We start from the raw sequence: 22,903 nt of genomic DNA, 5'->3' as shown, positions 1-22,903 counted from the left end.
CTTTTTCATTTTCACTTGATCTCCCACAAACCCTTGTCCAAAACCTTAATGGACAAAATGTAGTAGATTTCACTCATCAAAAAGCTAAGGAGCAACTAAAAGTTTCTGCATCAGGAAGAAAAGAGCAGAAGCTTCAGAGTTCAAGGTTTTGAGCTGTCCATAAGCCATCATTATATTGTAGAACCAACCTTAGTGGAGCCAAGGAGTACAGTGGAGATGGTACTTCTTGCTTCCAGAGAGATTTCATGGGATAGTGAATGTAGGAGGTTTCTTGGGGAAATGTAGGAAGACAACTAGACATTTTTGACATGCCATGTTGAGTAGAAGCAAATGCCCTGACCAGAAATGTGGGGATACAGTTGTTCCCCCTTATCAATGGTTTTGCTTCCTGTGATTTTAGTTACCAGTGGTCAATTGTGGTCCAGAAATATTACATGAAAAATTAGAGAAATAAATAACTCATAAGTTTTAAGTTACATACCATTCAAAGTAGCATGATTAAACCCGTGCCAGCCTACCTAGGACACAAATCATCCCTCTGTCCAATATATCCACAGTGTGTACACTACCTACCCATTAGTCACTTAGTAGCTATATAGTTTGTCAGTCAGACCATCATGGTATTGCAGTACTTGTGTTCAAGTAGCACTTTTTTACTTAACAGTGACCCTAAACTATACAGTGGCCCAAACTATAAAGTGCTTCCTTTTAGTGAAAAGGTGAAAGTTTATCATAGGTAGGCATGTATAGGGGAAAAGGTAGTAAGTATATAGAGGGTTTGGTCCTATCCTAGGTTTCAGGTATATCACTGCTAGGAATAAAGGAAGATAATCTATGTATATTCTAAAACCAAAAACTGACAACCTTATGTAAAAATTAGTGTTTATATGGGATTTTCTCCTTTTTTATGTCATAACCAACACACAGTATTATTAGGATCTGTCAATCCAATGGTTATGAAAATGAATTTCATTAATATTTTACTTTGTATTTTTCCAATTATTTGTCATTGAACATTTTGTCATCTATTTGTAGGAAACTGATGTTTTAATTCTTTGGCATTTATTGAGGTTACTTATATGTCTGGTCTTATTTCCTGCATATAATGTTTTCATTTATTTTACTGTTGTGGTATTGATAGTAATTTTTATTGTTGTCAGACTTTTTGTATTACAAGCAATGTTTCATGTCATCTTGCATATGTTTAGGAATATTTGTTGGATAAATTCCTAGAAGTAAAATTGCTATATCAAAAGTATGTGTGTTTAGAATAATTTATAGGAAATATATTTTAATTTATTCTCCAGTAGGTAATAGATAATGTCATAGTTTTTAAAGGATCAGAGGATAAATTGTATAAATTAAATCTTTTGTTAATTTCTTTACTTCTAGATATGCAATTCTACAAGTATTATGACCAGTTTGCAAGGAATCTTTCAAAAATATTCCATGCTTATGTAGACAAATATGTGCATAGGAGAATTCCTTTTATATAGGTGAATTTGTGTTTTCTTTTGTACTATAGTTTTTAGGAAGGGTAACTTTTGCCAGGACACCAAATAAAATGAAGACACTAGACTTTGTTGTGAACATTTCTGATAGGAACATATTTCATTATTGTCTTCTCATTAGTCTCAGCCATATACTGTCATCATGATGGATGTCATCAATTAAGTGATTGCTGCTTTAATTTCAGAATGATTAACACTTCACTCTGGAGAAGAGTCTGGCTATCCTACCCAAGTACAGGGTCCTACATTGTTCCTGGCTCCAACCTGGCTTGGTTGCTCACTGAATTTGGTACATGGCAATTATACTGGGATCTCATTACACCATTATCTTGTGAATTTTTTTTTTTTTGCTTCTCCTTTGTGTTTAATTTCCTGTTATGTCTCAAAGTATGTTATATCTTGGCTTCCTTTTTCATTTTGGTGAAAAGTATTTTCTAACAAAGTATAGTATAGGTAGTAAATAGCTTAGGATCTTAATAGCTAAAAAACATATTCAATCTATTTTTTGTTCCTGATTGATAGTTTAGTTGGGTATTGAATTCTATCCCTAGGAATATTTTTCTTTAGAATTTTTAAAGCACTTATATAGCTTCAACTGCTACTTTTGAGAAATCTGAAGACCCTTTTTTTTCTGCCTTCAAGTGTTTTAAGACCTTTGAGTGTCTTCAATAATTTGTATCTCTATAGTATAATAGCTTGTTTTGCTATATTGTTGTGATATTTTTAAATCTGGCAATTGTCCTTTAGTTTTGGAAATTTTTTCTTCAACATTTATTCATGATTCTTCTTTGTTGATTTTTGTCTTCCAGAAACCCTTATGATGGAATTTGTTCTACAGTATTGGACTTTCTGTTTTTGTGTATTTTCTTTCTTATTTTATCTATTTATGCTCTATTTTCTGGAAAATTTTTCAAGTTTATATTAAATTTCTAAGAGGTATTATAATTTGTTCTCTGAATTTTATTTCTTATCCTAGATTTTCTACATTTGCTTTAGAATTAACCATTTTACTTTCTTTTTTTCTTTTCATAGGAAAAAATGATCCAGATTTCTACTTATTGGTGGGGGTTGGGGGGGTGACATTACATAGAACTGAGGAGGATATCTAGAGATATGATTACTTTTGAACTGATTTTATCAAATCTTTATTTTAAGTGACCCCTCCTCCTTCACTGCCAATTCCTTTACTATCAGTGTTCTCAGTTCCTGGGACTTTTGAGGATAATCTGGCATGAATTAGATTGATTCTTTACTTTTCATTTAAGGTTTTTTTTTGTTTTTTATCAATTTTTTTGGAGATTCCAAGATACTTTTGCATTCTTGGAATCTGTTTTTGTTCTATTCTTATTGTCATTGTGGTTTTATACCTTTTATATTTTGTTATAAATTTAGAGGGACTTGGAGAGCATGATATGACTGAATGTTTGTCCCTTTAACCCCCAAATTTGTATGTTGCAACCCTAACCTCCAAAGTGATGGTTTTTGACTAGGTGAGGCCTTTGGAAAATAGATTTATACGGGGTCATTAGGTTGTGGTCTATGTGACTCCATTTGACCCTTCACAGGAAAAGTTTGCCAACCCCTAAAATCAAATAATTACAGAGGAAGATAAGAATATTATAAAAACAAGAAAATGGGAATTAACATAATGAGTAGAAGGCAAAAAATTATGACAGAATTACTGTCCTTTTAAGGGCAGGAATATCGACCAGGACCAGGACTTGCTCTTTCTACTGTGTGAGCACACAGCAAAACTACTGGCTGTCTGAAGGCCAGGAAGAGGTACTCTGCCAGGAACTGACTGTGCCAGCACCTTGATCTTGCACTTCCCAGGCTCACAGTCTTCCCAGAACTGTGAGAAATGATCTTTATTGGTTAAATGACCTAGTCAGTGGTATTTTCTTACAGCAGTCTGAGTTGATTAATACATGGATATACAATTACATTTGTGTTCTTAATTCACCATTTAGCTAGAAATTTCTTTGATTGACTTTTTCAGGAGTAAGAATCAATGAAGGTCCACACCATGAAGTAGTGTGGAGGGAGAAAGCTAAAGTATGGGTAGGGTAGAGTGTCCTTGCAAGTCTGAGGGAGGGTTGATGATCCATTCTATCTTTTGGGGATGGGATCACAGCAATGGAACTCATTGAAGATAAAATTGCTAAGGTCAGTCTTTGATTTGTTAGAATTCCTGAGTCCAGGCACTGCTCACCACATTTAGTTCACTTAGGGGGACAGGTATTTTCTGTCACAGTGATGCACCAAAGAAGACTCCATTCCATTTTTAAGGGGGATTGTCTAAATTAAAATGGTTTTGTATAGGCTGTAAGCTGGTCATTAAGTGCTCATCATGTAATCTCACAGCTCCCTGTGGCATGTTTTTTAACTACTGTACTTGCAGATGACCTTTTACAAAAGTAAATTGCATATAAGGGGTTGTATGTGTCACATTTAATAATGTTTCAGGGACATTAGGAGGAAAGCAACAGTTACTATTTGGTGATAGCATCTCCATTATTAACTTACAGGTCAGTTGCTGAGCATAGAATTTGGTTCAAGAACAGATGTTTCCTCAAGGTTTAAAAATTAATCCCAATCAGCCAAACCACCTTTACCAAATTAAGGGGGAGACAGAAAAACAAGGTAGGCAAAGAAAAACGCTTGGACTAAGAAAATCTCATCAGCTCACTTAAAAATATATATTGATAAATTGTTCACATGTGTGAAACGGACTGGGGTAGAAGGGAATCTTAGGTGTAAATGAGTTGGCTCTCTTCTAGTGTGCTTAGCTCATCTCACATGCAGTTGCTCATATAAAATATCATCTGCATATTTACTTGTGAAAGATCCTTCAAAAAGTTCTTTTTTTAACGATGGAAAAGAGTGAAAATTCTTCAATTTGGTAGTCAAAACTCTATAATAATAAACTTTCCAATATGATACTCTTCCTCTCCAAACTCCTTACTTCTAGATATTTCTATCTAGAGAGAGGTTTGTTTTTTCCTTTGCCTTCTAGTGCATTATGTTCATTCCCAATTTCTTGCTTTTGTTCTGGTATTCTGAATTCCTCCAGAGTTACTCACTCTATCTCAGGAACTGGCAAACTTTATTCTGTGAGGGTTCATGTAGAATAGATTCAGTTTTATGGACCATATGGTCTCTGCCACAAAAACTCAATACATTTCTGCTGTTGTTGCATGAAAGACCATAGATGGTGGCCCCTGCTGTTACAGTTACTGACCTCTGCTTCAGTCTTCTTAGTCCTGTTGCTCCATCACTGGTAATCCCAAGCCCCATGTTCTCCATGAGACTGCCCCCTCTATAATTTCCTTTCAGGTCTCTGAATATCCCACCCTTTTGTCTTATAATGTTGCTGAGTCCCAATTTGGCTAGAGAATGCTACCCTTTTGTGGGGGGAGGGGACGAGGTCATTTTTTCTCTATTTCCCCGGTTCAGGTCAGAAGCTGCGTAACTGTAACTGAAGGCCTTTGCTTTTGTTCATCTCTTTCCCATCATCTTCTCTACAGTATTTTCTTCACCATATTATGATCCTTGGATAGGACAACCTGAGTTAAACCAGAGGAAATTTAAGCACTCCCGTCACTGTCCAAAATACATTATTTTAGATTCTCAGTTTAAATTCTTCAGTTCTCAGTTCAGTTCTCATATTGGACATGGAGAGACACAGAAATAGTCTCCTAGAAGCTGCCAAGAAACGATGCTGGGATCAAGTCAGGAATGGAGATGGAGAAACCCAGTTAAATACTTGTATCTTCCTCTCATCTTCCACAATTAAACAACAAAACAAATATAAAATATGTAAGAATGTCTTCACTGAATCTGTTTTTGAAATTGTACCTTCCTTCTGTTCTTTCTTTTGTCACCTTTGTGATAAAATGCTTGAATTGATGAATCAGGAGAGACTAATGGTAAGTTGGATAAATTTGGTCAGACCTGGATTCTTCACAATCCTGAACTTCTCATAAAATACTTAGGCTAATATTTATTTGTTTTGGTTCTTACAGCAAAAAAATATCCTGAGTGCTAGGACTCAGTGACAAGTATATTTATGTTTGCTGGGTGAGATCTTTGCTGTGAGTGATTATTGCTTGGGAACCTTACCTTTACATTTTTCCATTTAGCAAACTCTCTAGATAGTATATAAGAACTTACAGAAAATAAATTTCCGTTGAGACATACACTCCCATGAGATTTAAAAAACATGGGTATAAACATATGAGAGTCAAAATGATTTATTCATCATTTTAGCTATTAGATAAGATGTGAATATAAAATTGGCAAATTAAATGAGATTGATATCTCATCTGGTTAGTAACATAGTATTAATAGCAGAGTTAAAACCATTAATTATTTTTACACCCCATATGACTAGTTCTTGTTTATAAGATGGCTATAAGGGAAGGAAATACGAGCAATCCATTACCAACAGGCAGAGGTGCTGTGACTTTTTAAGCACCCAGTAGAGTCTACGAGCCACATTAACACCTGATTAGGAGAGTTTTGGGTCATCATTAAAGTCACTGAGACAGGGTGTGCTCTACAAGAAAGACAGCTTGTTATAATAATAGTTAGAACAATGCATAAAAAAATCCCTCATCTGACTTCCTCTTGGGTGTTTTCTATCAAAACTCCCACTGCTGCCTCCCTTCTTATCATATCATTACTCAGAAAATGATTGTAGTGTGACTTGAGGTGAAGCCTTTTGAATTTTCATTAAAAGAAAAAAAAATCATTATGAAAGGAAAAAATCATTATATTTGCAGTAATATCTCTCTCACTTTTTTTTCACTAGAAAAGGATCTCAATAATTAGGGAAAAATGGACTGGTTTTATCACACTGGGATTTCAATATTATATTACATCAGAACCATATGGAATTACCATTTTTGACGGTCAAAAAAGAGTTGAATATTAGCAATTTTCAATGTTCCAACTTAATAACAAGAGCTCTTAGTCATTGATCTTTTGGTCAATGTGTTAGAGACTCTTCCATGTAAAAATCTATATTTTATTATTAATCATCATAAAAGTCATATGAGTATTGGTAGTAGATCTTGACAGTCCTTATGCCACCAACATTACCAAAGCCACCTCATATGGACATTCAAGGTCTAGCCTTGATTCCACTCCCTAGCCTATACTTTCTACCAGATTGTCTCTCATAAGCTCTGGGTTATCAAAACTTTTGTCATCATATCACCTAAGAAGTAGGCATGGTTATCATCCCACAGTCATGACACCCAGGGAAAGGGAAGCTCAGGGAATTAGAAAGGGAGAGATTTGAAACATAAATGAAGCAGAATTTGAGCCTAGGTCATCTTGGTTACAAATCTTTAGCTCCTTAAAATATGTCATAATATCTCTATGCTTTCTGACTCATTTTCCCGGTATAAATCACTATGAAGGTGACCTAACACATATCAAATTTCATGAAGTACCTTGTTCATATAGTCATATGAGACAGATAGAGATGGTTGTTCTGTTTTTATCCTCAGGTAATGTCAAAAGGAGTTGGAATCAATCTCAGAAACTACTGGAACAAGTGGTTCTCAAATGTTAGTGTGTTTCAGTGTTCCTGGGAGAATTTTCTATGAGTATCCCGAGTTACTCCCCTCATAGATTCTGAATCTAAGTCTAAGATGATTCCATAGGTTCATGTTTCAATAAACACCTCAGGTGAGGCAGGCAAAAAACATCAGGACAAACCTAGGAGAAAAGTTAATTAGTACAAATTCTCTGTTTTGTAGTTAAAGGAAAGTCATTTCAGAGATGTGAAGCTACTTACTTCTCAGCAAGTCGCATGGATGCTGGAACTAGAATTTGCGTCTTTGTACTCCTAATCGAGTGAAATGATTTCTGAACTTTAGCTACAGACCACAGAAACACATAAGTGCACTAAGAATTATTATAGATTAAATAAATGTCATGCACAGAATTTATCAATATGGGCATGAATGCTTTTTATGCTAATCAATTTATTTAAAAGCACAACTTAATTCATTGTAGTGTTTTAATTATATATTTTCTCCATCGTCAGTCTGCAGAATTTTCAATGTTAAATTAGAGTCCTTACATTTGAAAAGAGCCACAGGCCAATCCAGGGTCCTTCTACTAGCTTTCACAGCTACTACATCCTTTTTATTGACTCAAAGTGAGCTGTGATTAAGCTACCACTTGCCAGCTTGCCTATAGCAGCTGGGCGTATTAGAAATAAGTCCAGGCCTAAATGTAATCCAACTGCAGATTGGCTAAATCTTGTAATGATATCTTGAACAGACAGAAGTCACTATTTCTGGACTAGCTTGGGTTGGAAATTCAGGTATTTAAAGTAAAAATAAACCATCTTTTCTATAGACATGGATCAAAGACAGACCTGATCCTTGGATCCCTTAAAGGATGCTATGTGTTTGCAAAGGTCTTGGAATTACTTAATTAAATGCATACGGGGGTGATGTTGTAGCAGTCCCTTTTACATGGTCAATGGGCACACTGAACAAGAAGCTCCAGATCAGGGATGTGGTGAGGGAACAGATGAATATAACAAATCCCTCACACACATACACCAATACCATGTGCATGGCAAGTGTGAGATCCTTGAATTTGGCAAAATGTTCACACCACGTGTGCACAGATCCACAAAGATTTATAGACCTGGGAGCTCACACCTCCATTTGAGAGCATACTGTGCTCCCTCTATATAAGTTTTCATATCTCAGTTCAAAAATAAATTTGGGGAATGAAGGGAAAGCAGGGTGGATGGGAATAGGAAAGACCATAGAATGAATTGGACACAACTTTCCTATGTTCATATATGAATACATAACCAGTGAAACTCCACCTCATGTACAACCACAAGAATGAGATCCTAATTAGAATAAGTTATATTTGGTGTGTGTATAATATGTTAAAATGCACTCTACTCTCATGTATATCTAAAAAGAACAATTAAAAATGTAAAGACAAATTTAAAAAATTTTTGCACCCTTTAACTGTGGTTGTTGGTGTCTTTCCATCAATCATGCCCACATGCTTTAGGTTTCACCAGGTAGGAGACAATAAACAGGAGGGAATAATGAGAAAAAAAGAACAGTAATAATGATGGTGATTTGGATATGTCATCTCTGCTAATTTTTTCAAATCTCTTGAACCCAACACAAGTCCTAAGAAGTCTGCTGGTGCCCCAAAGCATCCTTTGCTGTAGCCAGTTCTTTGATTCTCTTATCTGTTTAGTCTTTGTTTCTCCATACTTTGCCCTCTTGATGTGCATTTTGTTTTTCAACATTCTATTTCTTAGTCTATTTTGTGGGCATATATTATTTAGGCTTCTAGGCTGCTAATCCTTCCAGAAACCCCTAACCCTCTTGTGAGGAACTGCATGCCTCCCACCCCTCAGTGGAGAGCAGTGTAGATCACTAGTTACTTCCTTGGCATCCCTTCCCTGCCTCAGATGGCTGACTGTGCCCAGGGCTACTAAGGTCAGTCTTCATCTCATGCTGATATCTTCAATTCCCTTCAACCAATGCTTCCACACAGCATAATGAGTTTTGAGGTATAATCAGAAAGAAAAATTGCAGGTGCTCACAAATCAACTTGGACATGGTTTCATGCAGAAATGTGCCTTTTCAATTCCAATATGTTAGATTTCCTGGCAAATCAATTACTTCTTAGGAAATTAGGAACTAAATTCTGGTGGGATCTCAGAAATGATTCAAGGACAAATTGCTTGAAAGCCTGAACTAACCATTCACATGAACTATATCCCCAAACTCTCATTCAGAAATGTCATGTTATCTACTTTATAAAAATCTTTCTGAGTAATCACTTTGATTACTTGTAATCATCAATATGAAGAATTAAAATATATTATTGTGTTCAGCCTAATTTTGTCAACCTTGTTCCTAAAACTCTATTTCTCTTTGATGTTTGTGTGTATTTTGGTGTATTTCCTAAGTCTTTTGATGTTTTCTGGCCCTGTCTCTTCTTTCCTTATGTAACTATCTGAAAAGAAAAAAAAATACCTACTTTATACTAAAGTATATTGAGGACAAATAACTTACTCAGGTATCAGGAAATTATTATAAAATAAGATAATGATAATCATAAATAGCTCAGGTCAAATACTCTTGAAGGGATTATAAGACATTCTGATTTTAAATGGCCTGAAATTATTATAAGTTTAATACTTGTAATTTTTAATACTTATAATGCTTATATTAATCGATAATTTTTCTAAAACTGCATGATAACATGATTACTTGATTTACTGCATACATCATAGATAGGCCCTTTAAAAAGCAAAATCATACATTGAAAAAAGTGAATTAGATAGTTTGCAAGTATGGAAATAAAGAAACATTTACATGGCTGGAAATAGCTACAGAGCTTATTTCTGAGATAGGGAAAGAATTTTTTTGAGAACAAGTCTTTGAAATACACTATGAAGCTAGAGAGGAAAGATGTCAGATTCTCTTGAATATTTGGACTTAGATATAAATGGACTTATCTAAATGTAGGGAAAATTGTTTTGAAAGCTGAAAAGACATTAGGAACTTTTACCCTCCACTCCTATGGGAATGCCTTGTTCGGTGAAAGAGAGGTATCTGCACCCCAAATTGTGTTTGGTGTGAAAGGAACTTGAAGACTGAAGGGCAAACTTGGTTCTGCCTTGATTATTAATAAGGCCATCACACTTTCATGGATGCAAGCCTGGTGTCCCCAGGTCAGAAGGAATTGCATTTATGTGATGAGAGATTATCTGGATGAGGGGAGGACCACATGGCAGCCTATGGTTTTCTGCTGTATTTGAATTAAATGTAAAAAATGCATGTTTGTTATTTCTAGGGTGTCACATTGACTCTAGGTGATTCAGATGCAGCTGAAGAGTCCCCAAGTACCTGTGGACTCCCATAGTACATCATGTCTTGACTTAAGGTAACACGTAAAGCAATGAGGAACATCAGGTGTGCTTCAAAAATGACCAAACTGGGGGAATGAGATCATGAAGGGGGCAACAGAAAGCCCTGGCTCTCTGTTGTCTTAGTTTAAATTATCATTCCACATTCTATGGGTCCTTAAATGCTACTTCGTCTCCTTAGATGGTGGATTAAAGTATTTCAATAGGAAGCAAAAGTAGAAATATTTTGAAGCGTCTCATGGAAGAAAAAAAACCATACAGTTTCAAGTTTAGAAGGAAAAAAAAAGAGGAGAAACACATTGATTAGGCCCCAAGCACAGGCTAGGAAGCAATCTGTGTGCTCTGATGCTCAGAGCAATTCTTATATTTAATTCTCCTACCACCTCCACCAGCTTCATGTTATTATCCTCATTTTGCTGATGAGCCAAAGGTCAGAGCAGTTTTTCCAAAGTCACAGAGCTAATAACCATTCAAGAAGACCCTTCACTACTTACTACCTCTGTCTGGTAAAGCACAGAATTAAGCTAAACTCCCAGCTCAAACTCAAGTGGTTCAGCCAGTTGAGAGTCTCAGTTTTCTCTCCAAAACAAACACGTTGTTTTTTCACAGCCAAATCGGCCTTGTGTTTACAACTCAGGACTTAGTCCTCAATATCTGTGTGGTTCCAAGCACGTTATTTGTGTAGGTGGCACACTCCACAGGACAAAGCTTCCAGTGAGCTCACCCTCCTTTGATTATATTCATTAGTCAGCCTATAGTCTAGTCCTCTTGATGGACTATTTATGGGGTCCTGGTTCCCTGTCTAGCTTTCTCCACTTTCTCATTGCCTGGTATACAACTGCCCTAACTCTCTATCCAAAGGTTCATAATATCTTGAGCCTTGTTCAAGAACCTTCAGTGTGTGACTGTTACCCATAAATGTCTCAGTAATTTTGTAGTCTATGCTTGAAAACCTCCAGAAAAGAATCCCCTTTGGAAGATAAGACCATTTATGCTTGAGCACTCGGACCTTTAGAGATTGCTTATTTATACTGAGTGTAAATTCTTTTGCCTACCTACAGTTTTTACCTATTTTTCTAACTCAGAGAAGTAATTTTTCCTCTGCAAAGGCTCATAAGAAGTAGGTGAGAGAGTTAATTTCTATTCCTTACTATTGCAAATGAGAACTTGGAATTGAGGAATGTTCCAAGGCTCAGAGTAACATTTATTCGTCCAACCATCCACTCATCCACCCATCCATCCATCTATCCATCTATCAATTTAAAACATACTTTTTGAGTATCTAAAGGTACAGACATGGTTCTAATCACTTAAGATCTATCTGTGGACAGAGTCCATATGAGAAAAGTGTTTAATACCTATTTCATAAAAAAACCAGTAGATTTTAAACACAGTTGTCTTTTTTTTTTTTTTTTTTACCATTGAGTCATCTCTAGGCTTAATATATATCCATTTCTTTCCAAATACAAAATGGCATCCCTTATATTGAGCCTCATTAGAATATAAGTACCCAAGAGCATGGGCCATTTTTATTACATCCCCAATGCTGAATGCATAGATACACTCAATAAATAGCTTTAAAACAATAAGACTGCATTATGCTTATTTCAGGATATTTTCTAATTTGGGCTAGAATTTGAATGGAATCTCTTTGAGCAGGAATATATACGCTTCCTGTATAAAATAGAATCAGGGAATGAAAATCATTTTACATTAACTGGGAAAAGATTCATCACAAGGTGTTAGAGTCTGTAAACAAGTCAGGATGGCTCCTGGCATTTTGCCAGAGAAATGTTAGAGTCTGTAAACAAGTCTGGATGGCGCCTGGCAAAATGCCAGAGGGAGTGGTTTGTGAAGTAACGCCAGCGAGCCATTAAGTGTGGAGATTCCTTATTGGTTGACTGATGTATCTAGTTTATGCTAATTAGATAAGCTGTGTGGAATGTATAAATACTGCTCCTGTCCTGCAATAAATGGCTTCCACTCCTGCTGTATCAATCTACACAAGTTCTTCGTCACCCCCTGGTTATTTTGCTGCAGCCGGACTGCGGCAACAAAGTATTTTTTTAGAGAAACAAACAAGAAAAGTGTCCACTCTCTAGCAGGGCAAAGGTAGGCATCACGAGAAAAGCTAAGCTGAGACAGCTATAGGCCAATCAGAGATCCTGGAACCAGTGAAAATGAGGACTGTAACACATCTAAAAGGGTTGAAGATACCTGGAGCTTTAGGTTTTTTGTTCAAGTGAAGGATTTCTCAGAAGGGCAAAGCCCTTAATAAGTGATTTTATTATTATCAGCACCATATCTTTATTTTGTTGTTGTTTAGTATGGAGGTTTGAACCCAGGAGTGCTTTCCCACTGGGCTACATCCACAACCCTTTTTTATATTGGGGCAGTGTCTCACTAAGATACCTAGGCTGGCTGGGAACTTGCAATCCTTGTGCCTCAGCTTCCCGAGTTCCTGGGATTACAGGCTGTGCCACCATGCCTGGCATCAACAGCTTATCTTGATGCTCTTATCAGCAGTGCTTACCATTTTTCTATGTCTACTTTTTTTCCAATAAATATTTATACTTTATCTTTGAAGTCCTAGCATTTTGTGCTGATGCCAATTATTTGTCCATTTACTCTTGTACTGTCTTCTGACATCTCAAGGAATATTGTTTGTTATGTATTTTGGGGTTGTTTTCCTTTACTGCATGCATTCTTTGTTTTTTTAATCAAGATGAACTTATTTTTTTTGTAAGAAGTACAAAGTCTTTCATTTCTGTATGTTACTCAGAGAGTCACAAGAATGCCATCATATTAGATGGCACTGGGCAAAAGTGCTGTGACTGATAGACCCACAGGTTTGTAATGGTTTACACTCTGTAGAAGCCTGCATCTTACTCATTTAATCAAGGCTTGGGGTTCTGTTTGCAAACACCTGTTCCCCACAGATAGATTCAGGGCCAGCTTCTTTCAACATGTGTTTTTTTTTTTTTTTCTTCCCAATATTTTGTTATCATCTCTATCAAGCTTGCAGAAGCAAAAGCGCCTAGAGGACCCACATCTCATTCTTGAAAAACATGGCTTACAAACGTGAACATCATTTCCAGTCAGTGCTATTGGAGATGAATCATGTGGCTCACCAGAAGGGGACTGGGATGTAGATCTATCCTGGACAGCCACCTCCTCGACATAGGTCTATACTCTGGAAGTCAAAATAGATTTTTATGGACAACTATGTGTTTCTGCTACACACAAAGTGGGGTTTAACAAATATTTGTTGATGTATTTATATCAGCAGTAAAGATTAAATTGCTTATATTTCTCCTTGGAACAGTGCTATTTAACATCTCAGAAATTTGAGAAAGTTCCGTAATGGTGTGCACTAGATTATGTATTTCTTCAACAACAATTTGAAAGATTGCTGATGTTTATCTAGGGAGATGTGAAGCAATTTAATATTATTAATTGCTAACAAACGGATAAGATTTACACGAATTGTCAAAGCTTAAAGCTCCAAATAATCATTCCTCACACAAGAAAATTTATTATGCCATTATGCTTATTTCTATCAGGGTTCCTATAGTGCAATCACTGTTCGCTATTAAATTTTTATTGCACATTTAATTTATCTTTCCCTTTAGTGAGGAAAACGTATTAGAGAATTCATTTGACACTTGTATCATCTCCCCTTCTCTTTTTCTCACCACTTCATGCTCCCCTTGAAATAGATAGGAATATATTTGTATCTTGGTATTAATTATACAGGAGCTGAAGAGAACAATGCTTGCTGCTGCCTGAAGGGAATTATCAAGCCAGAATTAGCTTTATGGAGAACCAAGTGGACTTCCATTATAAACATCCATTTTCAGGGCTTTACAAAGAATTCTGGGGAAAAAAAAAGTCCATTTATAAGCTGAAGCTTGCTTTTCATCGATTAAAATAGAAGGCAATTTTGGTTTCCAAATACTAAAGGCAGACTGCTTGTTAAAAGTTGGGGCTGGGGACTATTTAGTTTGAAAAGTGTTAAATTGAAAATGAAGTTTTATGTTTCTAAAGGTCTACCTTTTATGTGCAAAGCCTAACAAACTTGTTCTCCATTCCTCTGCCTGCTCCAAAAGTCATACATAGTTGAATCAAGAGGAAAACAATGACGCAGGATCAAAAAAAGCACCTTTTCTGTCACGGATGTCTTTTATTAAAGGGGCCACATTCTATGAAACCCTGTTAGCTCTGTGGAAGTGCTATTTTGATTTTCACAAAGACTTCTAGCTCTTGGGCCTAATTCACTGAGGCAGAAGTCAGATCGTATTATTGATTCATCTGAAGATTTCGTCTCTTGCAGGATTTGATAATATACCACAACTATTTTTCCTCACATTAAATAACTACCAAAGTTTTGCTTGTATATCGGGTAAGAGATTAAGCTGACTAAATAGCAGTGATCCTATTTCTTGTGCCAAAGTAAGGTTATATATATATTTTTTCCTTTGACTTAACAATGAGGGCTGCATGTTTGGTCTGCAGAAAGCAGGAGGGAGTATATGGAAGTCTAACATCTTCCAGGAAGAATATTTGAATCCTTCAAAGAGTACTGGTTATTGCTTTAATAAGCTCTCATTCCCCACTCCAGCGGGAGCCCATTTCCCCTTGATCACACTGAAGGTATTTAATCTACATATTTGCCGATGACTGTATTTTTCTGTTCTTTTTCTCTTAGACCTTGACATTAATGCCCTGGAGGACAATACAGTTCGTTCTCCAGAAGAAGTAGGAATTAAATTAGACACTTATGGGCTTTGATAGTGGACTGTAGCTTGCGGCTTGACATTTTTCAAAGAAAATTTTCCATCTGTCCATTAACCTGGCTATCACAGCTAGTTGAGGAAGACAGAGAACCTCGCCAAAACTGAACTGCTTTCCCATTCAACTTTGAGGACGTTGCTTTGGAACCTCCTAAGTTGTATTCACTGTGGTACATCATCCAGCATGGATTTGTTATGATCCTGGCGTCTCTTGCACCTGACACTCTGAAGAAATATCAGTGGAACAAACCCTTCCCTCTCTTGCTGATTGTCAGGGTAGAATGTCAGGGCTCTGTTGTCAGCCTAAAAAGGCTGCATCTCTCTTGAGGTGCCAAGCATCAGCCAATGCTTAGTAGGTGTGCAATAAATGTGTTTTTAAATACGTTCACTAACTTGTTCCAAAGACATAGAAAAGCCTTCTTTCAACCCCTTTTCTTGAACCAATTCCCAAGTTCCCTCCTCTGAGATTTTCCCAAGTCATATAGATACAACCCCCTCCCGTACCCCTAAATTAGTCTTAAGATTGTTCACTGGTTATAAGTAAGTGAAGCCTACTTCAGCTAGATCAAAGTAAAGGAGGTGGTTGGAGCAGGTTTGTTTTAAGAATAGCACAGGCTGTATAGGGACAGGAAGTAGCAAGTCAGTTATGGTAACTGTGCCTCAATCTTTCATGGAATTATAAGGACTTCCTTAGCCTTTGTCTATATATTTGCTCCATTTTCTTAGTGTTTCCTTGAAGAGCGACTCTTTCCTACTTAAGCCCACTCTTTCTGCTTCTCAATTAATTTAACTTGCAAATAACTTTGTGTTAATGGTATTGACTCTCCACGAATGGCTCCATCACATTCCGTCCACGGTGTTTAGTTTGACATCCTCTTGTTCAGATCCTTAAATCAGGCAATGCCATGAAATATGTCTCCTGCCCACTGACAGCCTTCTGTAGTCAGAATCTGTCAGTTAGTTAGTATTCTGAAATCTTTTAAGTGTCATTTACTAGGGATAGGTGACTTTATTACATAAATTAAAATAAATTAATGGTTTCATAACTTGAGAATTTATGAAAGAAAAATAACAGGAACGGCAGGGAAAACAATAAAAAGTTATGCCAAATGTTTTCAGGTAGAAATGAAATAAAGCTTTGGGTCTTTTCTTCTCTGTTTCTCATGTTTCTGAGATTTTTTTTCCTACGTAAAATCTCATTCATATTCTGAATTTAAATTATCTCTATAATTTGTATAATAGAGAATTATTTTTCCGTCTTTGCCAAATAAAAATTGAATAAGTACTTAAAGACCGCTAGTTTGAAAGGCTATTGGAATGATAGCCCCTCCCAGGGTACCCACCTTTCATGCTGACCACAGTTACACGTAGCACAAAGAGCAAGTTTGACCTCAATTGTTATCTCCATGAGCTACGTTTAGGAACTTGATCAGCCTCCTAAGTGCATTTAACCATGGCTGCCCTGGAATGCTGGCTGAGGCTATACTCTGATCAAGAGAAGTCTTGGATGGAAGAGCATCTGTCAAGACAAATGGCAGGAGATTGTGCAGACAGCTGTGCACTAACCCTTGTCTCTGCCAGGATAACAATGGCACCACCTACAGCCTCGGAGCAAGAGGGATTCCTGGACCTGATAGGAGGCTGATCCTTTACCAGTTTGTTCTTCTTTTTAGTTTGATTTCCTCCCAGTAAACTACTTCCCTAAAGAGTCACACAATGCCATTTTGATTTGGTTTGCAGCATTAATTTAAAAACATATTTAATGGTCCAGGAATGGTTAATTGCATTGATTTTTATTTATTTATTTGCTTCCTTTGTAGCTGCTGGTCACTGTAGGCCTTGAGGTTGTCAAAGCCTTGCTTCAGCCTGGAGCCCTGATGTCTCCTCCATGCTGTTCCCTATCTGCCGTTCCTGCCCACATAACATTGTGCTTGTGGACATCTTCTGATTTGGGACCACTGCCTGATGTCAGTGTGGAGTTAATGTATGTGGTAGGAGGGGAGGTGTCAGCCCCTCTAGGCAAGCTGTTTTCCTTGCTAACTCATTGTCCGCCTTGTGGGGTCAGACTCCTCTAATCCCCAGGGCTGTGACTCTCCAGGCGGGGCTGTCTTAATGCATAAACGATGGATTGCACTGTTTGGAAATTCCTGGCTGAAGCTGCTGTCAAATACACTGAGAGCAACTGTTGTCTATGGAGAGTGAGCGAGCCAAAGTTTCACCTTTGAAGCTGTGTGCTTTCCTTTCCAGATTTGCTGTTGTTGGCTATTAGTGTTGACAGAACATGGCCATAGAACCTTCTCCTCTTCTGACTTCCTGAATTCTGTCCAAGGCTACCCAAGCTCTGTTCCCTGGCAGCTGTTCAGACTCAGAATCTTGGTGTTCTCTTTGATATTTCCCTCTCTCCAGACTTCCAACCCCCAGCCACTTTCTGCCCAGCACTACTTTCTGGACAACATTTTTTCCTCCTTAGTCAAAACCTTCTTCTTTCTACCTTGCAATGAGTGAGAAATCACACCAGAGAGCCAGTAAAAGGAAATTTTTATGTAAATAAGAAAACCTTGGCACTGAAATCAAGGTGTGCCTCTGAAATGAGGCTTTTTATCTAAGGGAAGAGGGTCAAACCATTTTCACCTTTAGTCCTGGACTGATTTGTCTCTCTGATGATGTGCTTGGTGATTTCTCAAGGTGCTACTCCTGGGTACAGAAGTTCTTACCACATGTAATTCCTCCAAAGCTGAAGGTTTCAGATGGGAAGTTGTATATAGAAAAATAAAATTAAACAGACAACAGAAAAGAGGCTCATGGGATACAAATCCCAGCTACTCTACAAGGTTCATTTGATCTCATCTTCTCCATGACACCTTTGTTTACGGTTCAAGTGTCACACCCTGATACTTCTCTAATATGCATGAATCCTACAACTGTACAAGTAAATATGTGAATTCAATATATACAACTTTGGATCATTTTTTTTTTAAGTTTTAAAAATTATAACTTTTCCCCCTTAAATTGGGTTGGAAATATCTCTGGGGCAGAGACCTTATTTTCCCTGGCAAAAACTTAAATCTGATATACATTGGATGTATTAGTCAGCATTTTGGTTGCTGTGACTAAAAGACCTGAAAACAACCATTTTAGAGGAGGAAAAGTTTATTTTAGGGCTCAAGGTTTCAGAGGTCTTGGTCCATAGACAGCCAACTCCATTTCTATGGGCTTGAGGTGAGACAGAACAATATGTGGAGAAAAAAAGCAGCTCATATGGTGATCAGAAAGCATAGAAAGACTCCGCATAACAGATACAAATTATATTTCCCAAAAGGCACACCTGCCCACCTCTTTGAGCCACACCCTGCCTGCCTTCAGTTAATCTCAGCAGGATTGGGTTAAGACTGTCATATAAAGCTTTTAGGGGACATCTAACATCAAAACCATCACAGTGGACTTTGAGCAGTTGTTCATGGATTCAAAACAAATTCTAAAGCAAACATGAGAAAAAGCATATTAGTGGAGGTAGTGTTATTGATGTTGTTATATGTAGAGCATTATTAATTTATTTATGCTTCCAAATCATTCCAGAAAGTGATTTGAGACAACTTATCTCTACCTGTCTTTCTATCTACCTATATACAGAGGGATATATTTTTAAAATAAAGGTGAAGAAATGGCAGCAAAGGGAAAATGAAACCAGGAAAATAGGATAAATAGAGAAATTTGAGAACACATAATGAATATCATAAGACATTATCAATTGTGGGAAATGAACCTCAAATTTTCTTGTAAATTTACCAGCAACCACAACAAAGGGGAAATACAATCTGTTGGGGAAAAAAATATGGTGCTTATAAAAAGAAAACTCAGCAATAACAGGAAAGCCTGCTATTTCTGTTTCTGAGATCTTAATGACTCACCACTTATAAGCTACTACCAGTTAGGATTCCTGAGAAAACACACTGATAAGGTGGACAGTCTCATTGCCAACATTTTCTAAAAGAGGTAAATTTTCCAGAGCATTCCTCGGGGCATACTAGTGGCCCACAGACCAATAGTTGTAGTTCTGCAATGTTTAAAACTGTACATCATGCAGTATATCATGCATTCTCTTGAAATAAGAATGCAGAAGTGCTATGTTGTTTATATATCAAAAGCATCAGCAATCAAGCCAGTGGAGAGAAATATAATAACAGATCAGCTATGGACTGATCTTGAATTTTTACATCATAATTACTGTGTGTCTCAGTAGAAGATCATAAAATCTCCTCCAAATATGTAAGTAAACATATAGATAAGAGAAAGCATCTTTTTTGAAAAAAATGAAAAGTAATTATGATGTAAAGATTCAAGACCATGTTTTCCATAATAGCAAATGAGTAAAACAGGGTCAAATCTTATCAATAAGTACTCATCTAAAATCTCAAGGGAAAAACATTAAGAGTAGAAAATACTTAGAGGTCTCCGTGAATCCCCATTTAAGAAATAGAATTAGGAGTCTTATAGCTTTTGTGTTGATAATGTCTTGGCGATGGCAGTGCCATTGGTGACCAAACCTCTCAACACAGGTGTCGGGTGCGGTGCTGTGGAGAAAAATCCCAGGACATGGAGAATGCTGGCTGAACTATGATAGGCTATCACAAATAAGAAATTTGCTAAAGAGAAGGGAGAATGGGCCTGATGACAGGAGAGAGGGAGAAAAGGAAGAAGGGAGAGAAGGAGAGAAGACAGAGAAAATATGAAGGAAAGAAGATTTAAAGAGACAATAGGGAGCTGTGGCTGTGGCTCAGCAGTAGAGCGCTTGCCTAGCCCTGGGTTTGATCCTCAGCACCACATAAAAATAAAAAAATAAAATAAAGGTATTATTTCCAACTACAACTATTAAAAAAATTTTAAAAAAGAGAGAGAGACAATAGGCAAGAAAAAAAACATCTATTTGTAAGCCTTGGATAGTGGTCAACAACTTCAGTGTCATGGCAGAAAGCTGTAGAGAATTAAAAAACCTTACTTATCCCAAAAAGGAGGCAAAGAGAAAAGGGGGACTTTTTTCTTTCCTCTCTTCATCAGTCTTCTTTCCTTCTCATGACCCAGTGGTAGAATGGTACAGGGGTCCTGGAAGATAGGCCTGAAGCAAAGGAGTGCAGGAGATAAGAGTTTTAACTGATGTGATTCTGCAATCTGTATACGGGGTAAAAATGGGAGTTCATAACCCACTTGAATCAAAGTGTGAAATATGATATATCAAGAACTATGTAATGTTTTGAACAACCAACAATAAAAATTAAAAAAAAAAGAGTTTTTGTTCCAGAGAAGAGATCAAGACCCTAAGAAGATGGTTGCCTGTGGTATTCTAAACTCTGATACGTGTTTCTAAACTCTGATAAATGGATTTTTCTTTTTTATTTTCTTTCCCTCCCTCCTTCCCTCTCCCTCTCCCCTTCCCTCCCTTCCTCCCTCCCCCCTCTCTCTATCTATCTATCTCTATCTCTATCTCTCTCTTTCTTCAATTTTCTTTTTTTGGTAAGAAACATACCTTTTCTTCTTGTTCTTACACTCATTAAATGTCATCACTGTTTTATGTTGTAGCCATTTTGATAGTTCTATAGTGATATCTCCTTGTGGTTTTGATTCACATTCAAGACATGTCTAATGATACTTAACAACTTGTAATGAACTTATTTTCCATTGTATATTCTTTGCTGTAAAATATCTATCTTCAGTCTATTTTCTGATTGGTTTAGTTTTTATTGCTGTTTTCTTTTATTTTGGTTTTTGTTCAAGTGTTGAGAGCTGTTTCTATATCCTAATTCTTTTTTAGATATGCAAGTTGGAAATATTTTCTCCCACTTCATAGATTGTCTTTTCATTCTCTGCAAAAGTTTATTTATTTTTAAAAATAAAATCCAATTTATCTCTTCTTCCTTTTATGGATTATGCTTTTGAGTCAAGTCTAATAACCAGTTTTAAATCCTCAACAGCCTGAAGATTTTCTCCTACTATTTGGCTATGAGTAGGGAGAATGGACATCTTTGCCTTATTTACAGTCTAAGGGGGGAAGGAATTCACTCTTTTATCATTATATGGAATACTATTTGTAGGTTTTCAGTAGATGCTCCTTACGAAATTGAGGAAATTTCTCTTTCCTTTTATCTTTTTTATGCATCAATAGGTGTTGAATTTTGTCAAATACCTTTACTCTAGAAGTTGATGTGATTTTGTGATTTTTCTTCTTTAGCCTGTTTTATGGTTTATTATACTAACTTTCAAATATTAAATAGTTCATACATCTTTGGACTAAACAGCAGTTATGGTATATAATTCATTTTATATGTTACTGAATTCTATTTGTAAACATTTTGTTGAAATTTTTTTGCATCTAGATTTATAAGGGAATCTGTCTTCAGCTTTATTTGTTAAATTCTTTTCACAGAGGAAGAGATTAAAAATCAAACACTACTTCTGGAGCCCAGAGAACCTTGTCCCAGACCGTTGTCTGTTCTTCAGGCCCATTCACCTCTTTAAGAATCACTGACAACCCCTCTAAATTATCCCCCACCCTGCATTTCTTTCTGCCCTTAAGGAAGGGTATATAAGTTTCCAAATCTCATCTGGTTATTGGGTACTCACCTTCCTGTACTGCCTGTTCACGTAAATATGTTTGTTAGGCTTTTCTCCGGCCAATCTGTCCATTGCCAATTTATTTCAGTAGATTCAAATATCCAGCCTTCAGAAAGAAAAGCTAAGCTTCCTCTATTTCATGAGGCTCCCATGCACACATGGTCATTAATAAACTTGTATGCCTTTTCTCCCGTTAATCTGTCAATACCCTGTATATATCAGCAGATTTAAAAGACAAACCTTTAGAGACAGGAGGGAGGAATTCCTTTCACTCTTCCATGGAATTAGAGTGTTACTGGCTTGCTTACACTTTTCCTTCCGATTTGGCTAGGGGCTTTTTTTTTTTTTTTTTCCCCCTCTTGTGCAAATATCTTCAGCTATAAGAAGATATCTGGGCATCTGGGATATAAAAAAAGAATAAAGAAAAAGCAGGGATCTAACCACTGTGATTTTCTCAAATTCAAAGGTCCCAATGCAGTCTGTCTTATTCTGTCTACCTGTGTGTGTCTTCTTATGTTGTTTTATATAAAATACCCAGGGATTTTAATGAGACTACTAGGGAAAAGTATTTCTATTCCATATTTCTGGAATTCCAAGTTCTCTGTGATATTTATGAGGTGTTTGTCGATAGCAGGAGCTAAATAGTGTGGCTGGATCCTTTATTAGAATATTAACTTCTATCTCTCTCATATTTCTTTTTCTTCTTTATTTCAATCTGATTTTCTTTGTTTTAGATCACTGAGGTTCTCACAGCCTTTATATTTTATGAGTGGACCGTTGTGCTAGGTTTGGGGCAGGACCTAGAGAAGAGTTTTTCTGGAATTCATAAGATTATTGACAAAGGACTGGAGCATGATTAGAATGGAATTTGACCCAAGAGTCACATTTTTTAAGTAACAGATCTATTTATTGGATAATGGTAGTTGGGGAAAATGACTTTGTCTTGACTTCTCTTTTTTTTTTTAATAACTGCCAATTTTTTCCTTCTTGGATTTTAGTTTTTCATGTCAGACTCTCTAAATTTTTCAAAAATGTTTTTTCTCTTGTTTTAAAAAAAT

The 22,903-nt window shown here is 36.6% G+C and overlaps 1 pseudogene; it reads right to left on the bottom strand.

Moving 5' to 3' along the window:
• Nucleotides 1–21,917, bottom strand: part of LOC114106863 (large ribosomal subunit protein uL30-like) — a 107,809-nt pseudogene extending 85,892 nt beyond the window's left edge.
• Between the last annotated feature and the right edge of the window lie 986 nt (nt 21,918–22,903).

The sequence above is a fragment of the Marmota flaviventris genome, chromosome 11, assembly GCF_047511675.1.
Source record: "Marmota flaviventris isolate mMarFla1 chromosome 11, mMarFla1.hap1, whole genome shotgun sequence".
NCBI classification, from domain to species: domain Eukaryota; kingdom Metazoa; phylum Chordata; class Mammalia; order Rodentia; family Sciuridae; genus Marmota; species Marmota flaviventris.
Note: the sequence above shows the minus strand (reverse complement) of the source record. Positions and strands in the feature narration are given on the sequence as shown.